This window comes from Helianthus annuus, chromosome 11, assembly GCF_002127325.2.
Source record: "Helianthus annuus cultivar XRQ/B chromosome 11, HanXRQr2.0-SUNRISE, whole genome shotgun sequence".
NCBI classification, from domain to species: Eukaryota; Viridiplantae; Streptophyta; class Magnoliopsida; order Asterales; family Asteraceae; genus Helianthus; species Helianthus annuus.
In genome coordinates, this window is record NC_035443.2 from 65,738,077 (window position 1) to 65,744,800 (window position 6,724).

Here is a 6,724-nt window from a genome sequence, read left to right on the forward strand (position 1 = left end):
CTACATGGTTACACCTGAGTTCAAGAGAATTGAACGCTTCATTTGGGGATTGGCTCCTCAAATAATCAGCATGGTGACCTCCTCCAAACCTGCAACTATCACAGAAGCCATTGATTTGAGTGTGGCTCTCACCGAAGAGGCAATTCGTTTGAACAAGTTTGATGAAACTGAGCCCAAGAAGAAGGAGACTCATGTGGAGTCGTCAGGTGGGAATAAACGGAAGTTTTCAAATTTCAAGCAGGGCACCGGGATGGTGGTTAAGAAAGGGGAATCGAATGCGCCAGCTCAAGATACAGCTGGTGGGAGAAAGAAAATTAAGGGATATATGGGTGCACAACCCAAGTGCAACTCATGCCAACGACATCACTCTGGTCGTTGTGGGTTAAAGGTTTGTGAAGCATGTGGGAAGGCTGGCCACCTGAAGGAGACTTGTTGGGCCACTGCTGGCTGGGGAGGCCAAGGAGGATATGGGAATAGGAACAACCGTGGTGGTGTGGGGAACCGCCCACAAGGAAACCAGGGAGGTGATGGAAACCGTGCCAATCATGCTAACCAAGCGGGCGCCATGAATCGAAATCAGGGAAACAACCAAGCGGGAAACAATGGTGTTAACGGGCAGAGGCCCGGATGTTTTAACTGTGGTGATGTTGGGCATTACAAAAGGAATTGCCCAGAATTAAACCAAGTACGCGGAAGAGTTTTCAACATAGAAGCACGGGAAGCGCGCCAGGATCCCAATGTAGTCACTGGTACGTTCCCTGTAAAACAACGCTATGCATCCGTTTTGTTTGATACTGGTGCCGATTACAGCTTCGTATCGCTAGAATTTAAGAATATGCTTGGTTTAGCCGCTAGTAAATTAGATATTCCATACTCGATCGAATTAGCGAATGGGAAGTTAGTAGAGGCTAACGAGGTGATTCGAGGTTGCGCAATCGAATTGGGAGAGCGTGAGTTCGCTCTGGATCTACTACCAGTCCAGTTGGGAAGCTTCGACGTGGTAGTAGGGATGGATTGGTTATCGAGTAACAAGGCCGAGATAGTTTGTCACGAGAAGATTATTCGTATCCCGACCAATGATGGTGAGACCATTGTTGTTCATGGGGAGAAGCGTGAGATGCCGTTAAGGATGATTAGCTGCCTGAAAGCGAGAAAGTGTTTGCAGAAAGGATGTGTTGCTTTTCTAGCACACATTGTGGATAAAAAGGCTGCTGAGCCGAAGATCGAAGACATCCCTGTCGTAAGGGAATATCCAGAAGTCTTTCCTGAAGACTTGCCTGGATTGCCGCCTCAAAGGCAAGTGGAGTTTCGCATTGACTTAGTTCCAGGCGCCGCGCCTGTGGCTAAGGCACCCTACAGACTTGCTCCGTCTGAGATGCAAGAACTGTCGACACAACTTCAAGAGTTGCTCGATAAGGGGTTTATCCGACCAAGCTTCTCGCCTTGGGGAGCTCCAGTTTTGTTTGTGAAGAAGAAGGACGGTAGTTTCCGTATGTGCATTGACTACAGAGAGTTGAACAAGCTGACGATCAAGAATAGGTATCCCCTGCCAAGAATCGATGATCTGTTTAACCAACTTCAAGGTTCAAGCTTTTACTCAAAGATCGATCTTCGATCTGGATACCATCAGCTACGGATACAGGAGGAAAGTATCCCGAAGACAGCCTTCAGAACTCGATATGGACACTACGAGTTTCTCGTTATGCCGTTTGGTTTGACAAACGCACCTGCAGTGTTCATGGATTTGATGAATCGGGTTTGCAAGCCGTACTTGGATAAGTTCATGATCGTATTCATCGATGATATTTTGATTTATTCAAAGACGAAGGCTGAGCACGAGCAGCATCTTAGAGCCATTCTGGAGCTGCTAAAGAAGGAACAGCTATACGCCAAATTCTCTAAGTGCGAGTTTTGGCTAAGGGAAGTGCAATTCCTTGGGCACGTGGTAAACGGAGATGGAATCCACGTGGACCCCACCAAGATCGAGGCGATCAAAGATTGGGAAACGCCAAAGACGCCAACCGAGATTCGGCAATTCTTGGGTTTGGCTGGCTATTATCGAAGGTTCATCGAGAACTTTTCAAAGATCGCTCAACCATTGACACTCCTCACGCAGAAGGATAAGAAGTTTGATTGGGGAATCAAACAGGAGGAAGCATTTCAGATATTGAAGGATAAGCTTTGTAACGCGCCAATCTTAGCTCTACCAGAAGGTACTGATGATTTTGTGGTATATTGCGACGCTTCGCGTCAAGGATTGGGTTGTGTGTTGATGCAACGTCAAAAGGTTATTGCCTACGCGTCACGCCAACTGAAAGTGCACGAAAAGAACTATACCACTCATGATTTGGAGCTAGGCGCAGTGGTTTTCGCTTTGAAGATCTGGAGACACTACCTTTATGGTACGAAGTGCACAATCTTCACAGATCACAAGAGCCTCCAGCATATATTCAACCAGAAGGAGTTGAACATGAGGCAAAGACGATGGGTAGAACTGTTGAATGACTACGACTGTGAGATAAAGTATCACCCAGGGAAGGCGAATGTGGTCGCCGATGCCCTAAGTCGTAAGGAGAGAATCAAGCCCATAAGGGTTAGAGCTTTGGAGATGATCATTCAGACCGATCTTTCCTCGCGCGTTCGTGCAGCGCAACAAGAAGCTCTCAAGGAAAGAAACCTTGAAGAAGAGTATCTCCGTGGGATGGAGAAGTTATTGGTACCAAACAAGGAAGGAACATTGTGTTTTGAGAACAGGATTTGGGTTCCTTTGTTTGGTGGTTTAAGGAAGGTTATTTTCGATGAAGCTCACAAATCGCGGTACTCTATCCACCCGGGAGCGGATAAGATGTACCAGGATCTTAAAGATTACTATTGGTGGCCTAGGAAGAAAGGCGATGTTGCTGTTTATGTGAGCAAATGTTTAACATGTGCCAAGGTTAAGGCAGAATACCAGAAGCCTTCAGGACTTCTGCAACAACCAGAGATTCCCAAGTGGAAGTGGGAACAAATCTCCATGGATTTTGTTACAAAGTTGCCAAGAACACCAAGAGGCCATGACACTATTTGGGTGATAGTGGATCGATTAACGAAGTCAGCACACTTCTTACCTATCCGCGAGAAGGATAATACGAGCAAACTGGCCGAAATTTACATGAGAGAGATTGTTACACGCCATGGAGTACCTCTCTCGATTATCTCTGATAGAGACGGAAGGTTCGTGTCGAGGATATGGCAATCCTTCCAAGAAGCTTTTGGCTCCAAGTTGAATCTGAGCACAGCTTTTCACCCGCAGACCGACGGTCAAAGCGAGCGGACGATTCAGACGTTAGAAGACATGCTGAGAGCATGTGTGATGGATTTGGGCGGTAGCTGGGATAAGCATTTGCCTTTGGTTGAGTTTTCATACAACAACAGCTACCACACCAGTATTGGTGTCGCGCCGTTTGAAGCCTTATATGGGCGCAAGTGCAGATCGCCGCTTTGTTGGGCTGACGCAGGTGATAGACAATTGGTTGGTCCTGAAATGGTACAGGAAACCACAGATAAGATCGCACAGATATGGGACTGCATCAGTACGGCTCGTGACAGGCAGAAAGCCTACGCGGATCGAAGCAGGAAACCTCTAGAGTTTGAGGTTGGTGAGATGGTTTTGTTGAAGGTATCACCCTGGAAGGGTGTGGCACGCTTTGGGAAACGTGGAAAGTTGAACCCGAGGTACATTGGACCGTTCAAGATCTTGGAGAGAATCGGGTTAGTGGCATACAAGTTGGACCTACCTGCCGAACTAAATGGTGTTCACGATACATTTCATGTATCCAATCTGAAGAAGAGTCCAACTCAAGATAACGTTGCCATTCCTACTGACGAAATTCATGTTGATGACACGCTCCACTTCGTTGAAGAACCTGTTGAGGTCACGGATTGGAAAGTGAACAAGACCCGCCGGAGCAGTGTCAAGCTCGTCAAAGTTCGTTGGAATGCTAGACATGGTCCTGAATTCACCTGGGAGCGTGAGGACCGAATGAAAGAGAAATACCCCCACTTATTTCCTGAGAACCCTGCTTCTACAAGCAGAACTTAAAATTTCGGGACGAAATTTTTCTAACGGGGGGAGAATGTGACAACCCTCACTAAACCAGGTATCCGTACGACTTAATTAACTATTAATTGCTGCTTAATTACTGTGCTTAACTGAAATTGCTGATAAACTGCTACTTGACTGTGATACTTGTACATATCTGCATCATACTTTGATTTCCGTCACTACATTATTTACGTACTGAACTTTAGTGACAAACATGATGCACAAAAGCACAGTAGCATTTGAACGGATAACCTATTGAACATGCTGATATAGCCAGCATCAGGCAGACACTGCCTCTAAGGGCCTGTATGAGCCAGAAATATTTTACTACACCCATAGTGTGTGTAGGGATACAAGGGTTGTAGAACTGCGTCTCTAGGAATAAGATATAATGATTGGATGTGCCTAAAACGTACTCTAAGCACGAAACACAGCACTTTTATCAACATACTAGCTTCTAGCTAACTAATAAAGTGCCAAAACATGAGGAAATATTCCTGACACTTTGCAGAATAAATTGTGTTGCTAAAAATATTATTTACGACGCTTAAAAGATTACTTAAGCACTTTAACGGATTACTATCCAACTGAACAACCGGACTATACCCGGAACATAAAAATATTAACAGAAATATTATTAGCCTTTTTCTGAGCCAGTTAGGGTCCCTGATTACCCTAACACCCGCAATTAAAGCGCAACACTTAACTAACGGAGTTAACCTCTAAAGTTAACCTACTTAACGTAACTAAGTCCTAACTACACAATTGAAATCGAACCATAGGACCCCCCCCCCCCTTGGGCCGGTTCTATCCCCATGTAACCAAGAGAGTACAATTTTGATTATTAAATTGATTTATGTTGGATATCAAGGTGACATAGGAACCAATGGATCAAGAACATGATTTTGTCTATAAATACCTTCACATAACACATGAGATTACACACACTTAATCACCCAACACACTCTACTCTCTCTTGCTCTCCCCACTCTCGGCCGAAGACCCCCCACCCCCATCCATCATTGTTCGATCTTGATCTCTCCATTCCTACATCATACAAGCTTCACGGGTTACATATTAGGAGGCTTGGAGCAAACGGAAGTGGAAGGACCTCATTACTTCGCTTTTATCCACCTCATTTTCGCCTAGATTCTTCCCTAGCCCCGAGCTAGAGGTATAATGTTTAAAACTCACTCTCGAACATATCTAAAGTGGTTAATATGATTTATAACGGTTAAAATGCGGAAACCCATCTTTGAATCTTTAAAGTTCACTAAAACTTGAATTTTGTTGGATAAAAGATCATAACTTGTGTAAAAGTTGTAGTGTTTGAATATGTTGATTATTTAGGCCCGATCTATGATGTGGTGGCTCGGATCATCGTTTAACCCGACTTTGTTAAGATCATAGATCTTGACATAAGCTTGTTTATATCGGTACAAGGGTTAAAGGGTGAAACTCTACCACATCAAAAGACATGAACTTGTGTAAAATTAATTTTACTAGTAAAATGGTGTTTAAAACTAGCGGATCTATGGATCTGCAAGTGGTATTTTCGTAAGACCAAGTGTCGAGAAAATCATGTTTTATAAAAGTCGTATGACACACTAACAAATATGATTTTTACAAACTACAAGTGTATAAACACTCGTGAAACGAAAGATCCGACAAAGTAACAATTTTTATAAAAGTTGTCGGGAAGTTGTAAAGAATGATTTGTTCTAAAAACGGGGTTTTTACAAGATTAAACTATTTCACACATAAATCCACCAAATATAAGGAGATCTACACTATAGTTTTCAGAAAAACTACAAGTTCATGTAATAATGCGATTTACATACTAATCGGCAAGTTTGGTGTGTTGAGATTAGTTTGATGTGTCGGAAATTGATTGATTGAATCAAGAAATTGTTGAAGTGATTTTGTAAAAGGAAACGATACGCTTGAAAGCGTGGCCACCTCCAGTTACAGGGGAAACTCTGGCGAAATTTTTCTAAAAATATAACACTTAGAATTATTTACAAGTGTTAAACTATTTTGAGATGTTTTCAAAATATATTTCGCCATGACTTTATTTATTAAATAATCGGAGGTGGGATTTTCACAAAAAATTAACGTGATAAATATTTATTCGATAAATATATTTTTCACCACACTGTTTATGTTATTTTGTGAAAATATATAAATATTATTTTTAGAGTAAAAATAATATTTACAAACGTTGACGAACCCAAAATAATACAAACGCTTACACGACGAACATATAAGTTACACCGGTAATTATTATTACCACTTGATCGTTTAAAACGTAACTTACGCATTATACGGAAATATTCATAAACGCGTATTTTGTCAACGTATTATTTTGGAAAATATTAAGTGAAGAGAAAATATAATATTTTTGAGAAAAATATTTATATTTTGGAATGAGAAGTTAAAATATATTAAGTGGGACTTAATGATATAATACGAATACACATGTATTAAATCCCCCATCCTTGGGAAGGAAATTAATTACCAAGTATATACAAGGAACGGTTGTCTAACTGTTTCCCAAAACTTAAACTATAAAGATAAGGCACGGCCATCCGTCTAATAGAATTAGCACATGTAGGTCGTTGCACAGCTGCCTGACATTCG